General features: G+C 44.8%; 1 protein-coding gene across 4 annotated transcripts in view; it reads right to left on the bottom strand.

The window, feature by feature from the left end:
- FHOD3 (formin homology 2 domain containing 3) overlaps window positions 1-23,002 on the bottom strand; it is a 607,453-nt gene that overhangs the window by 287,740 nt on the left and 296,711 nt on the right. The gene's annotated exons all lie outside the window — the stretch shown is intronic.

Below are 23,002 nucleotides of genomic sequence, written 5' to 3'. Positions count from 1 at the left end.
AAGGAGGGAGGGGGGGGGAGAGTGGGTACAAAAAATAAAAGGGTGTGGGGGAAAGGGGTAGTAGAATGACAATTATCATGTGCTCCACGCAGGGAGCGTACATTCAGGTACACATGAGGCATCCTCAACCAGAACTAAGTCTGTTTACCCATTAGTAGTCTCCTTAAATCGTCGAACCTATTGGATTCTTCCAAATGTATGTCTCCTACGGATCCCATGTTGTCAAAAAGGTGTGGTGCCGGTCATGGATTAGACTTGTGAGTCTCTCCATTGTCATAATGTAATTTATCTTGTGCAATACTTCGGTGATGGGGGGGGGGGTCGTTCTGCTTCCAGTGTTTTGCTATTAGTGTTTTGGCTGCTGATAGGATCTGTGTTATTAAGTAGTCTATTTTTCTCTCTAGGCCCTCGTTCGGTTTTAGTAGGAGCACTGTTTCTATGTCCCAGGGTAGGTCCATGCCTGTTACCCCTTCAATTAACCACCTGATTCTCCCCCAAAAGAGGATTATTTTAGGGCAGAACCACTGTATGTGTTTGAAGGTGCCTATTTGGCCACAGTTACACCAGCACTTAGGTGAAGTTAATGGGAAGAAAGAGTGGAGGCGCGCTGGGGTATAGTACCATCTATGTAGGACTTTCAGATTTGTTTCCCTGAATGTTGAGCACCGAGAGGCTCTAGCTATCCTTTCGTAAATTTCTTCCCAGTCCTCTTCCTCTAAGGGGTTTCCAATATCGTGTTCCCATTCCGATATGTTTTTGCTTGTTTGGCCTATATTTTGTTTCAGTAGCGTCTGGTAAAGTTGGGCAATCGTCCCTCTGTTGTATTGTCCCCTTTGGAACAGACTCTCAAAGTTGGTGAGTGGTCTGTTACCAAGTGTCTCCTGGCTGTATCGAGGAGACAAAGTGGGTCAGCTGTATATATTGGAATATTTGTACGCTTGGGATGTTGTATTCCTCTCTTATCCCCATAAATGATTTGACCTTGCCTCTCTTTGCATGTCTCCTAACTTAGATAGCCCTTTCTCTTCCCATTGTTTAAACATGTTCGAGTTATGCGCTGGGGTAAAGTCAGGGTTAGATCTGATTGGTGTTAGAGGCAATGGGATGGAAGAGATCTGCTTGTGCTTGCAGTTTTTATTACAGAAATTTAAGGAGTGTAGTAAGACTGGATGATTTCTATAGCTTGGCTGCCTATTTGCCTTTTTTACCCATAGAAGAGACGCTATCTCCTCGTACCCAGCTTCCTACCTCTCTATGTCCACCCACTGTGTTTTTCCTGGGGCTGCGGACCAATAAATTAGTGGGCTTAGTCTGGCTGCTTCGTAATATTTCGCTAGATCAGGCTGACCTAGGCCTCCCCGGGTCAGAGGGAGGACCATCAATTTCTTCTTTATTCTGGGTTTTCTTCCGTTCCAGATAATTTAGTAATAGAGTATTCTGGGTAACAAGTTCATTTTTACGGAGATAATCTTGCCCGACCAGGATATCTGGTATTTTGACCAGGTCTCTAGGTCTTTTTTCAAGCTTTTGATAAGGTTTGGGTAGTTTGCTCTGTAAATGTCATCATATAGTCTTGTAATGTACATTCCTACATATCTCATTTTGCCTGGCATCCATTTTATTGGGAATGTTTTCTTTAGTGCGTTTTCTGATTCTTTAGGTATGTGTAGGCCTATAGCCTCTGATTTAGTGTGGTTCACTTTGAAGTTTGATAGTTTGCCAAATTCGTCTAATGTGTCAAATAGGTTTTTTAGTGAGGTTTCCGGGTTAGTCAGGGAGAGTAGGGTATCGTCCGCGAATAAGGACACTTTGTATATGTTGTTTCTTATAGAAACTCCCTCTATCTCCTGAATCCCTCTAATCCTTGAGGCTAGTACTTCTATGCACATGGCGAACAGCATAGGTGAGAGGGGGCATCCCTGTCTAGTTCCGTTAGAGACTTTAAATGGTGCTGAAGTATAGCCAGAGGTGCGCACTGTAGCTATTGGGTTGGAGTATAGCGCTTTAATACCCATAACAAAGTTGTCGTGTAGGCCCATCTCTCTGAACACCCGGAACATAAAGGACCAGTCCACTCGGTCAAAAGCCTTCTCAGCATCTAGCCCCAGGACCAGGGTGGGACGTTGGTTCGTATTACTGTTGTGGATATTGTTAATTATTCTCCGGATGTTATCGGAAGCTTGTCGTTCTGGGGTAAATCCCACCTGGTCCGGGTGGATCAAGGTATTTATATTTAATACTCGGTTCAATCTAGTTGCCAAAATTTTGGCGAATAGTTTTATGTCAGTATTTATCAGAGAGATGGGCCTATAGCTAAAGCATAGCGCAGGGTCTTTCCCTTCTTTAAGTATGACGATAATTGAGGCTTCTAGGGATTCTTCACCATCCAGAATCTTGTTGAACCATCGAACTAGGTATGGTTTCAGTGTATTTTCAATTTTTTTATAATAGAAGTTAATGAACCCATCTGGGCCCGGGGCTTTGGAGTTCTTGAGGGATTTAATGGCTGCTGATACTTCCTCAAATGTTATTGGGGCTCCTAGTTGGGTAGATTCTGATTTGTCCAATTTGGTTAATTTTGATCCTTTTATGTATTCATCAAATTTTGTTTCTACCTCCCTGGTGTCTCGTTCTGGGTTTGTTAGGTTGTATAAATCACTGTAGTATTGGACGAACTCTTTGTTGAATTCGACTGGGTTATAAGTTAAAATATTTTGGCTGGTTTTAATGCTACACTGTATATATATTAAGGCTCGCTGTTTTATTTCGGAGTTTGGCCGCTAGCTGTCTGCCTGCTTTTTTGCCTTTTTCATAGAAAATCTGGTTTGTCCACCTCATAGCTTTCTCGGTGTCTTCTATCAGTATACCTTTAAGTTCTAATCTGTCTTTATCGATTGTGGCTCTAACGGTATCTGTTGGGTTTTGTTGGTAAGACTCTTCATTTTTTCTAATTCTGTTATTGAGGCTGTCTATCCTCTTGTTTTTCTCTCTTTTTCTATGAGAGGCAATACTAATTATTTCCTCCCTAAGAGTGGCTTTGTGCGCTGCCCAGAGTGTACAGTCGCTGACTTGACCGTTATTGTTTAGTGAGAAATAATCCCATATGGCGGATTCTATGGCTTTTTTGGTTTTTGGTATCCTAAGTAGAAGGTCATTCATGCGCCAGAGTGTGCCTGTCGGCCTCTGGTGAATGTCTCTTATGGTTAGTGATACCGGGGCATGGTCTGATCATGTTATATTGTCTATTTCTGCTTTGGTTATCCGGCCTGCCAGTTCTCTAGAAATAAGGATATAGTCAATGCGGGTGTATTGTCTATGCGGGGCTGAATAGAAGGTGAATCCTTTGGATATGGGATTCTTTGGTCTCCAAGAGTCGACCACCCCACTCGTTCTTATACTTTGTTTAAGGGCGATTGAGCTCTTCAATCTCGAGTGGTGCTCTTTACTCGTGAATCTCGCCTTATCTTTAGTACAGTCTATAATTGTGTTGAAATCAGCTACAATTATTAAGTAACCCTTCTTGTTTTGGTTTATCATCTCAAAGGCCTCGTTGATGAAGTTTTCCTGGTCAGTATTAGGGGCATATAGGCATACTAGTGTTATTTCAGCTGTGCCCAGTTTGCCTGACATAATTAGCATTCGGCCGATCTTGTCTCTTTTTATTTTTTTCTACTTCAAAGGGGACGCTGGTTCTGATCAGGATGGCTTCTCCTGCTTTCTTATCTATCGCTGGTGAGTGGAAAATATGGTGGAAGTTTCTGTCTTTTAACCTGATCTTATCCTCTCTATTTAAATGTGTTTCTTGGATCATGTGTATGTCGCTTTGCCTAGCTTTGAGATCCCTGAACAGTAGTCTCCTTTTCATAGGGGAATTCAGGCCTTTACATTCTGGGTATTTACCTTTAGTACTTTAGCCATATTCTTGTTTAAGGTATCTTGTGTAGGTAGTTGCTATGGTCTTCTTTTTATTATTGGGTGTCCTATGGGGATTTTCCGGCTTTCTAGATCTTAGCTTAGCTTGTGTTTTAATTGTGTCTTTTTGGGTGCCTACATTTGTGTACCGGCTTGGGTGGAATGGGGGGTGGGGGTGTGTGGGGTGGAACAAAAGTAACCTTGGGGGTTTTTAACATGGTATGGGGTAGGGCCCTCTGTTGCTTTGGGCCTTTGACTCTGCTTTTGGGGTGTTTGGGACATGCAGAGTCAAGAAAAAGTGAAGGGTGTGTGTGGGGTGCAATGTGGTACTTGCAGTCTGAAAGGTTGTGAACGTATGCAGTCAGCGTCCCTGTTTGGACCCTCGTCGGTGCTCCAGGTTGCTGGGTAACCTTCTTTTCTAGTGAGGCAGACTGGAACTAGAACACACATATATAAGGAGATAAAACACAACAGTCAAACTTTTGGAACAATCATAACATAAAGTGGAACATGGTTACGATGTTATTTAAGCTAAACAAAGTCTTTAGAGGAATAATAATGGCTTATTCCTTCGTCTATCAATTGTTTAGTTATTCTGCTCTCTTTTTCTCTTCTCTGTGCCCCCCCTTGTTCGCAACCTCCTATTTGGATCGGCATAAAAGGTCCGAGGTGGGGGCACTAGGTAGGGCGAACCTGTCTCTTCTATGCTCTCAGAGCTTTGCCAAGTTCAGGTTATCAAGCCTCAGTGTTTGGGGCGTGATTGGTTATCTTGGATTCTTAGGCACTCTGGAGCACATTTCTCGTCCCGGCTGTCGGTGAGTCCTCGCTGTGTCGCTCTTCAATTCCTCTGGAACCTCTAGGCCCAATGCAGAGATGAATTTCGGTCCTTCCTCTGGAGTTCTTAAGGTGGCTTGTTTTCCCTTGTGAGAAGCTTGGAGGCGGAAGCGGAAGCCCCATCTGTATCTTACGTCCTTGCTTCTCAGGTAGCTTGTAATTACTTTGAGTTCGCGTCTTTTGGCGATTGTTGTTGGTGCGAGGTCTGAGAAGATCTGTAGTTCTGCATCTTCAAAAAGGATATTGTCTAGGTTTCTGACCTTATTGAATATTTTCTCTTTGGTGGTGTAATAGTGGAGCCTTGTAATTATATCTCTGGGCCCTCTGTTTTCGAATTCTTTTGGTCTGTATATTCTGTGGGCTCTGTCCAGTTCCAGCTTGGCGTTGGTAGCATCAGGGAGGATGCTCTGGAAAAGCCTGTTGAGGTAGGGCTTGATTTCTTCGTTGGGGACTGACTCTGGGATGTTACGGATTCTGAGATTGTTCCTCCGTGATCTATTCTCTGCCTCTTCTTGGGCATCCTGGAGTCGGGCAATCTGTTCTTTTATTTGGAATATTTCTCCATCCATCTCCACTTGCCTTTAGGTGACCGCCTCCACGGCTACCTCCAGTCCTATTGTCCGTTCTTCCACCTCCACGACTCTAGTGTGGAGACTCTGCATTGCACTTTGCAGCTCCTCGTGGAATGCCTGTTTTATTTCTTTAACCCAGGCCTTTAGCTCGCTTCTGATATCTGGATTTTGATCTGCGTCCGAGCCCGAGTCCGTTTCCTCTGGGTCTTGGGCTTGTGCTGCTTTTCCCGTGCCTGTTAGTGAGGGCGAAGCGCTTCTTTTCGTGAAGAACGTGGAGGCTTCTGGTTTCCCTGACTTTTTAGGGGGAGCCATGTCGCCGGCACTCAGCTGGAGGGTGTACAGGTGTGTCAGTCCACAGTCTTTCTTTTTATGCTATGTTTGGCTGCGTTAGGTTATGGGAATTCAGAGTAAATCTCGTTCGTTTTCTGGGCTTATTTCAGTACCACAGTTGCATCCCCTCACTTGGACATTTTGCTAGTGCATGGAGCTAAGTATATAGACCCTGGATCATTAGAGTTTTGTCGGGGGTTGGGAGGGGGGGGGGGGGGAGAGGGGCATGCATGTGCGCTGCTGCTCAGCATTTGTTTTTAGGTTTTGATGTTTAGATCAGATATTGCCCATTGTGTGTAGTTTAATGTTTAGTAGGACCTCGTGCAGATCTCTCTGTGTTATCCTCTCTCCCCTCAGTCACAGATCACCGGCGGCCATCTTAGGTGTGCAATGTATATTTTTTAATTATTAGCTTTGTGGTTCAGTGTCTGTTTGCTGTGAATTCTTGATGGGGGGGAGGGGGAGGTGGAACCCGGGGAATCATCGGAACCCTCAGGTATCTTCACCCTTGGCCGGAGCTGCTCTTAGGAGGGTCTGGTGTGGGGGCCAGGGGGGGGGGCAAGTTCCTTTCTGTCAGCTCTCCTTTAGTGTGCAGGCTAGGTGGCCTTTACTCCACGTTTCCCCAGCTCTGCATTTGTGTAGTGGCTGTCCCTCTCTCCCCCTTTTGTTTGCCCAGTCTGGCTTTGCTTTGGCTGCTGTTGGTCAGGCCCCTCTCCCCCCCCGTTATCTCTCCTACCTCTCCTGTCTGCCAGGATTTCAGGCCGGGTGCCGCCGCCTCGGAGCTCTTTCAGTTGCGTCCGGCGGCCATCTTGGATTTTTTTTGGCCGGAGGGGCTCCGGGATTCCAGCTCTCCCCCAAGCTTGCTGCTCGCTCTGTTCACCGCCTCGGGGTCACACGGGGTGCGGGTGAGTCTCCCCCGCTCATGGGGCACTTTTTTGCCTCTGTTTGGTGCGGTTTTCGGGGTGTTTTGCTCCCCTTATTGTGGGTGTCTCGCAGAGCTCTGGGACTGTGCTGCTACACAGAACGGCTGCTGGCCACGCCCCCAGTAAAAAAACACTTTTAATAGTAATGTAACAATAAAAAAATAGGGTATTAAAAAACTCCCAGGTGCACGGTGGGCTTCAAAATAAGAAGCACTACTTCATAGTAAAGCCAATACCCCTGGAGGATGACTAGGAGGAAGGGAGCTTCTAATCCAGCTCATCCCTCCCACGACCATGCTACAATTATTAGCTATATTAATAATGAAAAACACACACTCAGGATGAGCAAGTGCAAGTATAAAGCGACAACCACTGTATATCAGTGGTTTAATTCTAATGTATCAAAAATGCGAAATTTGGAGACTAAGTACACTAGCCCTTCAATCGCTCAACAAAGATAAGAAATTAGCCTACTATGATGAAGGGAGCTAGTAGTCCAACTCCACCCTCCCACGACCACGCTACAATTAATATCTATAATAATGATAATATATAAATGATGAAAAAATTAAAATATGTAGTAACATAGCCACTGTAGATGTGGTGCTAGTGTATATTTATAGGAACTAAGGTCTTAAATACACTAGCCTCAGATAGTAAAACAGATTGATATGCCTCCTGCTCCCAGATGCAGGTAAATAACTACATTCATATAGCCCACTCCAACACTTGTGGTACCAGCACGAGTGTGGTACATGTAGATAGTCCTGTGTCTTGTGGTTCGGCGAGAATCAATCTCAAAATCCTATAAACTATTGTGAAAAGTGCTGCCAATAACACTGTACTGCCCTTGAGAGCTAGCAGCAATCCCGACGGCCGTTTCGCTTAGGCGCTTTCTCAAGGGATGTGAAGATCGTGGGCCGCTTGTATGAATTTAACTGCGCAAGGAGGGGGCTCGGCAAAGCGCCCTCGAATCACCATAAAAGGGGGAGGGGACGTGATGACGTAACAGCTACCCATACTCAACTCAATCCTGCTGCGTGATAGGTTAGAAGATAAACCAATCACCATCAGCAGTGCACTTGTGATTATGGAGCATGCGCAGTAGAAGTCTCTCAATAGAGGTTAGAAAACACTTGTAGCCTGTATTACAGTATTAGGTAAGCGGCTAACATAGATGAAATAATGGAGAGCACGACATACACTATAATAATAAAACGTGCAGTTGCACCAGAAACAAATGTGTCAATGTTGAGGAATGCAAGCCAGAAGGGTCCTGCTGTTCAATCCTACAGAAAAAGGGTGAATAAAAACCCCTCATTTAGACCCTTGGGGGATAGGGTCTGCAGGTCATAAATCCACCTGCATTCCCTCTGCAGGAGGATCTTTTCCCAGTCACCCTGTCTTTGGTCTATACTGAGAGGGTCTATGTCAAGGAATTTTAAGACCTGCATTTTGCCGTCATGCGCCTCATTAATATGCCTTGCTATGGATGTCTCCAGGTGGTTTTGGTCTGACCCCACGTATTCCAAAACCCGAAATCTAAGCTGAAGACGGGTCTTGCCCACTTATTTCTTTCCGCAGTCACATGAGGCCATATAGATTACCCAAGTGGTAGTACAATTAATGAAGGTCTCAATGATAAACTCATTTGAGTTGTTCCAATTATGGAACCTTTTTGCTGGCAACATGGTAGGAAAACATGTCTAGGCCAATGTTTTCATTATGCATGTTTGTGCACATTACACTGCCCTGCCCACTAGTCCTTGCATTGTACCGTATCATGTCCAGTAAAAGAAGCAGAAATAACATTCGTCAACCAGCATTCTTTATTTTTGTGAAATCTTGATTTATTTATATATGCCACTACTGTGATAGTTAATATGCCTCCACCGCTGGGGTTATTTATGATATGGGTTCGAGAAAAAAACACAAAATGCATACATTTTGATTAATATGAGTTTTTCCACATAAAACTCACTTCAATGCTGCATGAAATAGTATTATATAGTACATCAATACATTAGGGAAATATTGTAGTTTAACAAACAATCACCCTTAATACTGTAACTAGAGATGTGGACCTAATAAACACTCTCAGTATACAACACAGCTCACCTATTAAATATCATTGACTGGACAAGAAAAGGGCAACCTTAAATAGTTTGGGATTTCCCATACTGTAGTCATGTATTGCTTGTGCTGCACAAAATTAAAATGTAAAGTATCATTTTCATCATATTTTGTTTGTGCACTCCTTTGCTTTTGTCTTTTCTGTGTCAGTCTTTAATTGCTGGTGCAGTGCTGGAGGAAAAGGCAGGGGCCATACAGCTGCCATGCAGTATTACCGAAGTTAAGTTTTCAGAGAGCCCCGGCCGCACACAAATTTTAGTTACTCTCAATCTTAGTTAAATAATCTTTTTATATACAGGTCGACCAAAATCTGTATCATAGTCAAAATTCCATCTTATTTGTTTCTATACCTACTGGTAGTTAACAAATCAGTGGCGACTACAAGTCTTCATATCTTCTAAAAAGCATGTCCTTAAGGAGCTCCGATTGTGAACGTCATGGAGATGCAGCAAACTGAAGTGATGAGGATACATTAAGTGACTCCTGAAATGAGAGTTTGCTTGGGAGCGACGACGATTGCAATCAAGAGATTGACATGACAAATGCTGATGAAGAATTTGACAAAGATGTGCAGCGCTGAGTTCTCCATGGATGCCGGCTGAAAATGAGCATACTGCAGAGCAGATATTGGCTAGATCTTGAACGTTGGTGCCAGCGGTAGAAGCAGCATGCTGTGGGTGAGAAAGGTTGCATGAAACGCAGCCCAGAGGAAGGCGTTTCCAAGGAAGACTCCACCTCAATGCGTCATGTCCTGAGAAAGGGGGGATGTTTATTGATAGTGTCACAAGGGCTTCACTCTGAGGGGAAAGATATGTGAGGGACTTAGAGATAACTTCCTCCCTCTGCCAGGATCAGGAGACCATGCTTAAGGTTCTTCTAAGGTGTTTCTAGTCCACTCCTAATTACAGCAGGGTTGAAAAGGCAGGAAAGTACTCCCTGTCAGTTCTCTATAACATGTAAGGAGACATGTTCACATTCCAAGAAAGACTGACTGGAGACAGCAGGACTGTCAGGGTTCTGCTCGCCACAAACCAGGGTCGGACCGCGAGGCTGAGGTGGGGTTGTAAAAGCACCGACCTGAGACTGCGCAGGCTGATCCGGATTGCGCAGTTCGTAGTCATATGTCGCAGGATCAGGATTGGAGAAGACAGCGTCGTCGTTGTACAAGCCAGGGTCAGAACAGGAGACGTCAGGATAAACATTGTCCATGCAGGAGTTCGGCAATAAGGAGATAGGAGAGACCCGCTTCAGCTTAGGAGCGCGGGGTTGGCCTTTGCGCGAGCGACGACCATGGCCCATGGTGCTGGTCACAGGAGATGGTAGGCAGACCAGAATAGCACACCGTCTTGCTGCACGGGTGCACCAGTGCTACAACGCAAAAGTCCTGAGCGGGCAAGGGAATCCACTGTTTCAGCGCAGGAACCAGGACACGGCCTCTCTATATTAGGGAAAGAGTAGGCCCCAGGAACCAGGAAGCTGTAGATACAGGGAAACCTCCGCTTCAGTGCAGGAATCCAGGAGACTGCAGAACGCAGGGACGAACCTCTACTTTAGTGCAGGAATCCAGGAGGCTGAAGGACGCAGGGACGAAACCTCTGCTTCAGCACAGGGGAACAGAAGCTGAAGGACGCAGGGAATACCTCCGTATCAGCATAAGGGAACAAGCGGCTTGAAGGGAGCTGAAGGATGCAGGACGTAACCTGGAATCAGCATTGGAGAACAAACGGCTTGAAGGAAGCTGAAGGACGCAGGGCGTGACCTGGTATCAGCAAAGGGGAACAAGCGAGAGCTTGTGGCAAAACAGTTGACATCCAGTAAGGACTATGCTCGGCAAGGAGCATTATGGGCAAGCAATACTTAAAGGCCAGCGGGCCAATCCCCGGCGGGGGTGTGAAGGTCCTGCCCCTAATGAGTGAATGCAAGTATAGTTTGCAATGAAAGGCTGCACAGCTGCAGTAGATACCAGAGGGAGTGTGTATTGCTTTGAGTGAATCCAGGCTGCAGCAAACCTCAGGAAAGCTGTTCCAGGACTGCACCGGTCTGCAAGGTAAGGTAACCAGTAAACCGTGGAGCGGATTCCTTACAGTACCCCCCCCTTCATGCGAGACCTCCGGGCGAACATGAGCACTCATAGAGTTGGAGGCCCGGGAATTGTTGCTGAACCGTCTAGGATTGGGGCTAGAGTCGTACTCCAGAGACTCATGATTAGTCCTTAGTGTACCCCCACCCCCCGGTGAGAACTGTGGCCAGACAGGACCATCCATGGGCCTTGGGGACATTGAGTTGTTCCTAAAATTCTTTAGGTAGAAAGGACCTCCGTAAACGAGCAGTTCTTTGGTGAGTACAGTTCTAGGATATAAGATTGATGGAGGAAACATCCTTGGTACATGGCTTGCCTTGCAAAATGTCTTGGAAATCCAGGGCTGTGAAGAACCAGAGAGTTCCAGAGCAAAAACGGTAGAAGAACCCCCACTGAAAGCCCAGTCCTTAATAAAGAAACCTGAATCTAGGATCAGCGGCCCTGATAGTTGATCGAATACACCAGGAGAAACTTTGTAACAGAAAAAGTCTTGGCTGACCACTGCATGTTGGAATTTGCGAGGAATTTTTCCTGTAGAAGGCTCCCAAGTAATGGTTAGTAAAGGTATAGGCTGGTTAGAAGCATCTCCCGGTATTGGTATGGAAGGTGACAAGGCAAGCAGTAAACCTGGCATAGGGACCGAAATCTTGGGATACGTACAGAGTATTTCCAACTGAGAGGAAATAACAGGGGCAACCGAAAATTCCGAGGGACAAAACCATGGTTTAGCAGGAGCAGAGAAGCAAACAACAGTAGAGCTCTCTAATACTGGGAAATCTTCATTGGGAGATAATATTGTCAGTGAATCAGGGATAGTCCTTGGGATCTTCAAATCAGTAGCTTGAGAAAAAGGCAGAGCCAGGGTAGTGGTGGGAGGGAAGCTAACATCAGAAGCTGAAGTCTGTACCTCAATGACAGGGCCCTGAGAATCAACAAGCAGCAAGTATGAACTATGAAAACTCTTAATGACATGCACCTTAGGAGTACAAAGAGTCTTCTCTAAAACTGCAATGGCCCTAACCACAGGGGTACCTAACCTGACAAAAACATGAATTGGTGTGTTTTCTAGTGCAAAATCTCTGATCACAGGACTCCTAACCGATAGTGAGGGTATCTGGGTTTGATTAGAGAAAAAATCAGATGTATTGATAAGTGACATAGAAACACTTACTGAGATTCTAAATTTGCTGGACATGTGAGAAAAAATACCCTTTAAGACAGGAGCTTTAATTTCTTCCCAGAGTAACCCCATGTTTGCTGGGGCATATTTAGACACAGTACTGAGGGACTGGGTTTCAGCAAAGGCAGGACAGCTAAACAGCTCAGAGTTAAACCCCAGGACTTGTAATATATGCATGGTGACCTCAGACAGTACTAAGGGAGTGACCACAGATATGCTGATCCCTGGAGAATTAGCCTGGAGAGAGAAATCAGGGGGACCCCCAGACAGGATACTCCTTGTAGGAAGAGCTTCAGAATCAGAAGGAGAATCATTACCTCTCAGAGTCTCAAAACTAGAAAGACACAATTCAGCGAAAAGAGAAAGAGTGTGCAAGCTTTTTACTAATCTATATGGAAAAGCGTCACTTTTGGGAGAAAACCGTGCGTCAGCAAACATTCCTGGGAACATAATATGAACCCCAGGAGAGACATACAGACTACTGTATGCCTTTAACCCTAAGCTTAAAGAGGAGGAGAACTCAGACAGTACATGGGGGTTAATCATAACTGTACTGGTCTCTGAAGTAGGTATTTGGTAAGGAATGTCTGGGAAACCAGAACTTACTGCAGACTCCATAATGTGGGAACTATGCGCTGAAGCAGGGATCACCGCTATGTGGGCGACAGGCTGGTTCAGTGAAATACCCGGGAGAAGGAACTCTGCGACTAAGCTTAGGGAAAAACCTGACTCCTGAATACATTTAACAGGAACCAGAACTTTAGCCGAAGTCTCCGGAGACGAAACTGCGGAAACTTGAGCTGAAGCAGGGGATTTATAGCAAAGAATATCTAGAGACTCCGTACGGTTATGGGAATCCCTCAATGCAACCTCTGCTGTCTGACTTGTGGACTCATTCTCTGAGGCTACAACGAAGGCATTAACTTGGAGGCAGCAAGAATTTACAGGGGTTAATGCAGACAATGCCTGAGAGTAATACATAGGTAACCTTTTCTCTGTATTAGAAGAGCGCAGGAATCTCTCGTCTGAAGCTAGGGGCGTGACCGTGGCTACCAGAGAACAGGGATTTACCAAAGGAAACTCAGAGAGCTGCCCCACAGAGGTTAATACAGAAATAACCCTGGGAACAGAACTTAGGGATTCTTTCTCTGACGGGGAAAGCGCGCAGGACTGTCTAGCAGAGTTTAAAGCTGGAAAACCCTCAAGACCTAGAGAGAGGGATTCAAAGCTAGAAATAGGAGAACTAAGGGACTTATTCTCTGATACAAGAACCTTAGTGTTAGTTAGTGACACATATGTGTTCTCCAAGGGGACCTCACAGGACTGATCGGCAGGGGTTAATGTAGACATATCATTAGTGTAAGGGAACCCGGGCATACAATCAGAGCTTGGGACTGTGGCAGTTACTACGTTGGGAGATATTGGTAATAGTTCTGTTTGGTCATCTCCCGGAGAGAGAGATACGTCCCCCGGTTTAGCAACAGGACTGGTAGCCGAGGGATACCGCCAAACGACGGCGTGAGCGGCTAAGAGACGATCCTGTTTTAACAAGCAATCATCCAATGCACGGGAAAGTACATGCAGCGTCTCGTGAGCGAGAGCCACCATGAAGGAAGGTTCCGGGAATACTATAGGAATGTCCAAGGATAAAGTCAGGGCATTGAGTGTACTACAGGCGTTGACCAGTTCCACAGGACACAGCTCCTCCCCAGTTAAAGGGGAATCAGGGGAGCAAGCAATGTTAGTAATGGCCAAAAGACGGGCCAGATACTGTTTTAAGTATCTGAGGCAGTAAGCCTTATAAACCAGATTATTACGGCATTTCTTTTGCAAGGGAGTCAAGCCCTCCAACATAAACGGATCTTCCATCAGAGGTATTATATCGCAAAAATAATTATCCTCAAACTGGGACTGGTCTACAGGCTGGGACAGGTTTTTAGGAAAAAACTTACCAACCCACACCTCAGCGGGGTCCGAGTTTGTAGGGCCGAGCATACTGTTCGGGTTCTGCTCGCCACAAACCAGGGTCGGACCGCGAGGCTGAGGTGGGGTTGTAAAAGCACCGACCTGAGACCGCGCAGGCTGATCCGGATTGCGCAGTTCGTAGTCATATGTCGCAGGATCAGGATTGGAGAAGACAGCGTCGTCGTTGTACAAGCCAGGGTCAGAACAGGAGACGTCAGGATAAACATTGTCCATGCAGGAGTTCGGCAATAAGGAGATAGGAGAGACCCGCTTCAGCTTAGGAGCGCGGGGTTGGCCTTTGCGCGAGCGACGACCATGGCCCATGGTGCTGGTCACAGGAGATGGTAGGCAGACCAGAATAGCACACCGTCTTGCTGCACGGGTGCACCAGTGCTACAACGCAAAAGTCCTGAGCGGGCAAGGGAATCCACTGTTTCAGCGCAGGAACCAGGACACGGCCTCTCTATATTAGGGAAAGAGTAGGCCCCAGGAACCAGGAAGCTGTAGATACAGGGAAACCTCCGCTTCAGTGCAGGAATCCAGGAGACTGCAGAACGCAGGGACGAACCTCTACTTTAGTGCAGGAATCCAGGAGGCTGAAGGACGCAGGGACGAAACCTCTGCTTCAGCACAGGGGAACAGAAGCTGAAGGACGCAGGGAATACCTCCGTATCAGCATAAGGGAACAAGCGGCTTGAAGGGAGCTGAAGGATGCAGGACGTAACCTGGAATCAGCATTGGAGAACAAACGGCTTGAAGGAAGCTGAAGGACGCAGGGCGTGACCTGGTATCAGCAAAGGGGAACAAGCGAGAGCTTGTGGCAAAACAGTTGACATCCAGTAAGGACTATGCTCGGCAAGGAGCATTATGGGCAAGCAATACTTAAAGGCCAGCGGGCCAATCCCCGGCGGGGGTGTGAAGGTCCTGCCCCTAATGAGTGAATGCAAGTATAGTTTGCAATGAAAGGCTGCACAGCTGCAGTAGATACCAGAGGGAGTGTGTATTGCTTTGAGTGAATCCAGGCTGCAGCAAACCTCAGGAAAGCTGTTCCAGGACTGCACCGGTCTGCAAGGTAAGGTAACCAGTAAACCGTGGAGCGGATTCCTTACAAGGACTTCACAGCGTGCAACAGAGGCTTGCTAAAGAAGCAGGGATGCACATTTTGGAAACACTGCCTGCAGACATACTGTATGCTGGTTATTTACGCCACAATATCATAAATATTGTAACCTGTTTTCACAGGCCAGGAAATAAAGAACAATTTATGTTGGAATAAGTGGTTTAAGAGTCCTTTATTGACCCAACCAGGAGACCACCCTGTTATATATGCATTATAATATTATGGTTTCTTGCATAGGGATCCAGAGTGCTGTTTGATGGGGTCTGTTCTTTGGGTATGGTATCTTTTGAAAATATTGGAATTTTCATGCTAAGATAGCCATCCCTCTAACACTGCCACCATTTAAACTATAATTACAGAGAGTTGCTATTTAGGTAACAGTTACCCTATTTGATTTTTTGTCTTTTCCTGTTTTTCAGTTTCTTAACTTCTGCCTTGACAAATCTAATAATATCTGGATAACAGCTCACTTCGTGTCCCGTTTCTTGTTCATATATGTCGTCACTTTTGTATTGTCAGACAAAAAACCCTACTAGGTAACTTTGTAATCTGCCTGCACATAATCTCAGAGAATACAACACTGTTCTCGTTTCCAAAATATTGATTGGAAGACCATTTCTAAATCTGACCGTGTGCTCTGTGCTACAGTAGCTTTGTGAGAGTATAGGCCCAATACCTCTGGAGGCTTGCATCCAGAGAGAATTATCTATTTTTCAAGATGCACTACTTTTCTAGTAAGATTAAATTTATAATTCCCATTGCTGCCTCTGCAAGAAATTCTATCATTAGACAGGAAAGCCATGAGAGCTTCTTGCATAGGCAGCTACAGTATTTAAAGTAAAGATGTAGCCAACTAACGTTGCCTGAGGTCAGAAGTTAAGAGCGGAAATTGACTGCAGAAATCTGCAGCTGTGGAGAAAGCTGCAGCTACACCTTAAATTGAGCCAAAATAAAAAAAATCCTGCAGTTTAAAGGAAAGTAAGAAAGTCTACTTCAGCTCTTATCTTCTGGATTTCTGTCATAGGATCCTAAAAGACAGCCTGAAGAACACATGAAGCCTTGCCCAGGGTCAAGCCCCTATGGATGCCAACATGTCACCAAGCACATTAAAAAGTTTTCTGACTGTCAGTTACTGTTCAACTCTTAGTTGAACACCTTGTTTACTTAATTGTGCTATCCTTTTTTCTGTCCTGAACACCTATTCTGCTTGACCCCAACATCTATTCCCAGGTAGGTACAAGAAATAAAGTAAGGCGTATCGGTCAATTAATGGAATTTCTCCCTACCATGAAGTTTAAATCTTGTCCCTGCAGAGGGAGAAGTAGCATCTCCCCATAACATGCACTGCCATGGAAAACACCCAGGAAAGTCATTAATTTTAAGAAGTGATTTACTTCTACCTTAGTCCTTTAACAAACCTTATTTTTTTTGCCAAAACGGAGATAAAAACAACTAGACAAAGGCTCTTTAAAGATCATGTACAGTACAAGTAACGCTTCTGATTGACCAGGCAGTGACATTAATGTGCGGGTCATCCCTTAAGGTTGGAAAAAGGATATTTCACCAGCAACAAAGGAAAGGGTTCTTTGCAGTAAGGGCAGCTAAAATATAGTATTCATTACACATGGAGAATGTGATGGAAGATACAATAGATATCTTTAAAAAAAAGGATGGGCATCTTTTAAGAAAGCTAAGGGATATACCAAATAAGTAAACAAGGGAAGAATGTTGATCCATGGAGTAATCTGATTGCCAATAGTTGGAGTCAGAAAGAATGTATTTTTCCCTTTATGAGGTATCATTAGATAATATTCACTGGGGTTTTTTGTTTGCCTGGGGCTCAAGAGGGTGTCATAAAACACACAGAAAATGGAGGAAAAAAAGAGAGATTGGTATTTGACCAATATACTGTAAGTACAAATACAGGATAAAGTATCTGTCATCTAACTTTAACATAGGTTGAACTTTATGAATGTCCTTTTTCAAACTCATGTATGTTACTATCTAAAAATGCACTACTCATAGTTACTACAGAATGTAACTGAATAATGCTTGGTGGCCTTTTTAGCTACACTTAGATGATCATTTCAACCTGTAACATATTGACAAGTAGTGGCAACTAGGGGATTAACCTTTAATGTACTGTACCAGGCTGCCCCTACCATCACACTCCCCACCACCTACAAGATGAAACCTCTGGGGAGGCAACCACTATGGCTGTTCCCTTAGCTCGAGGAAGGTTCTGACCTAGCGCTTGGGGTTGGGGTCATTTTGGCTGGAGAGGCTGTCGACATTCAATGTGTTTGTTGTCATTCTTGTGTTATATGGTAAAATCATATTCTTGCGGGCTGAGCACCACCACAATAATATGCTGTTCTCTACAAAGACCCGGTGTAGCCATCTTCGGAAGCTATAGTCTGTAACAACCGTACAGATATTTCAGATCTCCGGTTCTCCAGGAAGGTGTTATAAGTCTAACTGGTTTTACCAATGCAAAGTTTGTTACAGACTGAAATGCTCAATGAATCCTACACATTTTGCAATCAAGATTCTTCAGGGACACATAGCTGGAGAACCGGAAAGCCAACATATCACAAAACTGACTGTGAATACGTGATGCAGTAATTGGTGTCAGAGCTTGCCACTCACTATCATCCTGGGATCAGGAGAGCTCTGGTATCGCGAGGCACGTGATGGTGAAGTAGCAGAGTGATCGGTTGGTGTCGGAGTGGTTTTGTGAAGACTGTTGTGCTTGCTAAGCCACTGTTCCTAAAATGCTGTTTTACATTTTTTAAATGTGACTTCAATGTAATCAGGTTACCCCTGAATCTCTTTTATATTTCAAGGCAATATTAGGCTATGTTTTGTTCTTTCCTATCTTCTCTTCCACATTACATATTTCCATGAGAGGAGTGGATCTTCCTGGAGATCGCATTTTTCATCTATTATCTGTGAATACCATCTAAGAGATTGGCAGATTTATACCTTTTCTCAAAATCATCCATTTTTATTGCAAATTCCATGCAAGAGGGATTAACAATAAGAATGAACAATTCAACAGTCATTCCTATTATAATCAGTACTTATAGTGGTGAAAGTACTTTTATGGCTGCAGGGAAAGTGAGGAAGTTTAAAACTGAATATCCATTAATTTGATTGCGTTATTTTTGTATTTGGTCATATACTGTAGTATGTCACGATTTATTGCACATGCACTTGTTTAATATCATTAATCGGATTGTTTAATTCTATTTTAAATTAACGTTCTATAGAGTGTCACATTTATATATGCTTTTTATATATGATTTATTGCACTTATTTATTGATTTCAATACACATACATATTGAGGACACAATTATATTTCTACATATATTTGTATTCATTACACTGAGCTCCACATTTTGGTATATGGTGTATATCTGTTAGCGCTGGTTTCCACATAAACTATGCCATACAGCTATGGCTTCAATTTTGGAAGCACCCAGACAATAGCCAAACACTCCTTCTCAATAGTTGTGTAAGCAACCTTCTGCTCCAGCAGTTTCTATCTGAGGTTTAAAAAATGTAGTAGTCCTTGAAAAGAAGCTGGGGCTCAAGAAAAAAGAGGGTGTAATAAAACACACAGAAAAAGGAGGGGAAAAAAAGGGATTGGTATTTTATCCCTTTTTCTTATTTCCTTATTTCTTTGAATCCTTATTAATGTTCATATTATAAAGGGGTATATACTTGCAGTTTCCATAAACCACACATAGTTGACATGGACTAGTTAACAAATGAGGAGGATGCCTACAGGGCTCTTTCTGTATAAGAATGTATAGAAGACAGGCAAAAGGAAATTGTGTTCAAGATTTCCTCTAGAACTCTGGTGATTGAAAAAACTAAGCCCAATATAATGAGTCAAAACTCAAAAAAGAGACTCATGTGTTGCTTGCGGAGAGTCCTTTGAGTGAATGGGTATATGTGACAGTGGGGGTAGCCAGCCTTCATAATAAAAGTGAAGCCCGGAATATGTTTGTTTTGACCCTTTGTGTTTTAGGTACAAAACTGGGACTTCAGGAACGGGACCTTAATAGTTGATACTAGGGGGCAAAGAGGGTTAAAATGTATATAAAATGTTCGAGGACAAAGTTACCCGTTCACCCATCATTTTACCTGCAAATCACGCCTGATTTGTGGATATGTGTATGCATTTTAATCTCGTTATGTTTCCCTATTAATATTCCCAACAGTTATTGAAACGGTATTAAAACTTGGCTGTCAAAAGCCAAGTTTTATCATCCAAATCCCTGAGCCCAGGTTAGAGAAAGAATTGTGTTTTAAAATGTGGCTTCATCTCTATGGAAGCAGTCCCGGTAACTTGATTAGTCGAGATGCCTGCATAGAGATAGTGGATCAAATGGGAGGATGGGAGTAGCGAGGTGTCGGGCCATCTGGTTGAGTGGGGAAGGGCAGAGAACCAGGTCCAGAGACAAAGGCTCCCAGCGGGGAAGTCTCTGTTCTCCCAGACACTGTGGAGCCTACCCAGCAGGAGGTATTGGACGGGCAAGGGGAAGCCGTTGCTGGCAGGCACGGTTTCCATTGGCCAGTTCAAATTTCCCACTCAATGGCTACCTGAGCCCCTCAATATGCCCCCCTCCTCTGACAAGTGCAGCAAGCCCAGCATCTCACTTGTGAGTGGTGGTTGCACTACGATCTGTGCGCTGGTTGGTCGTCAGTCCCTGTTCCATGTTAGACATAGGACACCGACGTCTACAGTATGTATGGGGTTGCTTGATCAGAGAACCAGTCCATCTTGACTATTCCTAGGCTTAGTGAAGCAGAGACGGGGTAAGCACTAGGCATTGATGTGCCAGAGAAGCCTAGCCAAGAACAAGTCCTAGGGACGCGGCCAAGTTCTAACTAACGAACGAAGACCCGGCCTGTGGGGGAAAGCCAGGTATCAATCCTGTAGATGTGGTGTTCCTGGATGGGGAGCAGACAAGGTAAGCCTTCCTAAAGCAGACGCCCTGCACCTAGTGAGGCTAGAAACTACCCCCAGACTCCCAGTTAAGCGTGTATTCCCTGTTTTGTGTTACATTGTATGCCTGCTTGTTTTACCAGAATAAACCCCATTTTATTCCACTACTGTGTCATGCCTGGTGAATTGATCCCAGAAGCCATATGGATCTGGGCACAAACATAGGCTCGGCAGCACACTGTCTCATGCCCTCTAAGGTTGGAACAGACTGCAAGTCTTCCCGGAAAGCATAGCTTTGCTCCGTAATCTCGTCCATAGTCACACAGTCAGAGATACGGAGGTTGTCATGTCAGGCTCTCTTCGGCTTACTTCACTTGTTTCCGGGACATCTAAAACATGCTGGCTCCAAGGATCCAAGACCGTTGGCTAGGGGTTGGAGCCCAGGCCTGCTCCCCAATCGAGGTCACGGGGATGGACCATGGGGCTCCGTCAGCTAATTGGGCAAAATCTGCTATGACATTAACAAGCCAGGCTGCATGGAAGTCGTGGCGACCACAGTGTCATGTAAACCGGCTGCCAGCATCATGCCCATGGTCACTGGGTGGAGATGGATCATCCGGTTGTTGAGTCTGTTGTCTCTGATGGCAGCAATGGTTGACTCAGAGGTAATAACTGTTTGCTGGCTGCAGGGGGGATTTGCTGGCTCCAAGGGGGGTTGGTGGCGCAGTGCATGGAATGGACAGCCTGTTGCCACTCTCCAGTCAGTCACACCTCTATGTAGGCAATCTGTAGGGGGTAGCATAATGCGGTCCAAGACTAGGGTTAGCTGTTCGGGCTGCAGAAGGGCAATCAACCCATATATAGTGGCTACCCAGTGCCGTAGGTAGTGGGAAAGTCAAGAGACAAATGACACGAGTATCTTAGGGGCAGTGCGGTGTCCGAAACTGGGTTCAGTAAGTAAGCCTCCAGCGTGGTGGCATTTTGGGATAGCAGTACTCTCTTGACAACTTCATAGTCAACAGCCTTCTTCATTTTGATCTCTTGGAATGCCTCCGCCACTTTACCACTAAGCTGGGGGGACAGAAATGTCCCCCTATCAACTGCCTGTAGCTATACCTGCCCATGGATGTCCTTCTTACCTTTGCCAAGTTGGGAAAATTGGTATTGGTGAGACACGGGGACAGACTGGCCTCAGAGTCCCTATCGCTGGACGTGATCTCGCTGCAAGGAGATCGGCTGTTAGCCTGCTACAGGCTGGCACTCCCACATTGAAAAGCAACAAGGCATTCATCTGCCATGGGGTTTGGCCGCAAAAGAGCAAGCATAGTCAGAGGGACTCTGCGGGTCCCTGGGACACCAGCATCACTGGACTCACTTCCAGAGCTGAGGGTATGGATCCTTGGAATGGCCACAGTAGCCAAGAGACTGTCTGTGCTGAGCTCCCAGTCATCTGCAGACCCCTCGGTTTCAGGCTGCAACAACCTGCAGAGGAGGTCCACTTTGGTTAAGTACTTGGTGGGAAATCAGAGTTCCACACATTGGGTCGCTAGTTCCTCTTTGGCCCAACCACGCAACTGACCAGCTATATTTTTCGTCAATCAATCAACTAAACTAACTGGGGGAATAATTTATTGCTCATACGCTGCATGGGGTTACTGTAAAACTTGATTCTGAGGTTGCAAAAATCAAGACCCACTCAGTGCTGAAACGCCCACAAGAATTCCAGCCTTGAGACTAACGATCCCATTGCTGCTACCAGAAATTACATATGTCACAATTGGGGTTGACCAAGCAGTGTGGCCTCAGGGAGAGGGAAATATGATCTGGCCAATAGGATGGGGCTAGGACCAAGGCAACGCTCCCTGGTTTCAGCTCCATAATTCACGCAGGGCAAAACGCCTCACTGACGGGAGGGAGAGAGTGCAGATTATGGCTTTGTCTCAACATTGCACGCGGTCTAAATATGAACAGTCCTTGGATTCATTGTATGCTGACCTAGTTAAGTGAATTAGAGGCGCAACATAAAATGAATTCTACAGAAAATTTCACAGTCAACACATTGAATAAACTTTTCCATAAGATGATTGAGGGTATATATTTTAATAGTGCTTGGCAGCCATTTTGGCAACACCTAAATGCCATTCCGACCTTTAACATAGATCACCATCTTGACAGGTAGGGGCAACCAGCTGGTTTAACCTTCATGCATGGGCTATAAACCGACTTCCAATGTTTTATGTCAGAAGACTGCTTAGTAAATATGGACCTATGTGTTTCACGGCTTGGTAAGCATTCTGATTAAAGCAATACTTATTCATTATTGCGTCTGGAACTTTAGAAACCTGCCTGTTCATATTCACTGAAGGTCATACTCAAGGTACATGTTTCTCTCGCTCTACCTATTCATCTTCTCTCTGAGAGAGTCTCTCAGAGGAGAAGAGGAATACAGATGCCCCAGAGGAAAAAGGAGTAGAGCCCAGTACAGTCTGAGGTTATTGTGATAACAAGCTATAGATTAAGAAAATTATGCATTGTATCATTAAAAATACTGTTCGACGTCAAGAGCTTTTTCACTGTATGTATATTATGTACTGAACAAAATAAAAATATAAGTTGAAAAAAAAAAATACCTTTCTTCTTTTAAGAGAAGGAAATGCTCAGGGGAAACAATATTAGCATTATATGAGAAACTCATTAAGGCTTCTGGGTGGGATTGTTGTTTAACAAAGTTTAAAAAATTAATCAATAACAGCTCATTATAAATCAATCTGCACAATAACCATCAATACTAGAATTAATGAACAGATGCAGCGGCCGTTATTCGAACAAATCACGGCGCCGTTTTCGTGTTCGCTGCTGTACTCCACGCGGCATTAACGCCGCCAATCGCCCCAGGCACATGTGTTTATCGCGGTTCCTTTGTTTGAATTTCATGGATTGTGTGCAATTGAATGCAATGAAATGAATGAATTGTAATGTGTACAGTACTGTGCTA

The sequence above is a fragment of the Ascaphus truei genome, chromosome 2, assembly GCF_040206685.1.
Source record: "Ascaphus truei isolate aAscTru1 chromosome 2, aAscTru1.hap1, whole genome shotgun sequence".
NCBI classification, from domain to species: Eukaryota; Metazoa; Chordata; class Amphibia; order Anura; family Ascaphidae; genus Ascaphus; species Ascaphus truei.
Note: the sequence above shows the minus strand (reverse complement) of the source record. Positions and strands in the feature narration are given on the sequence as shown.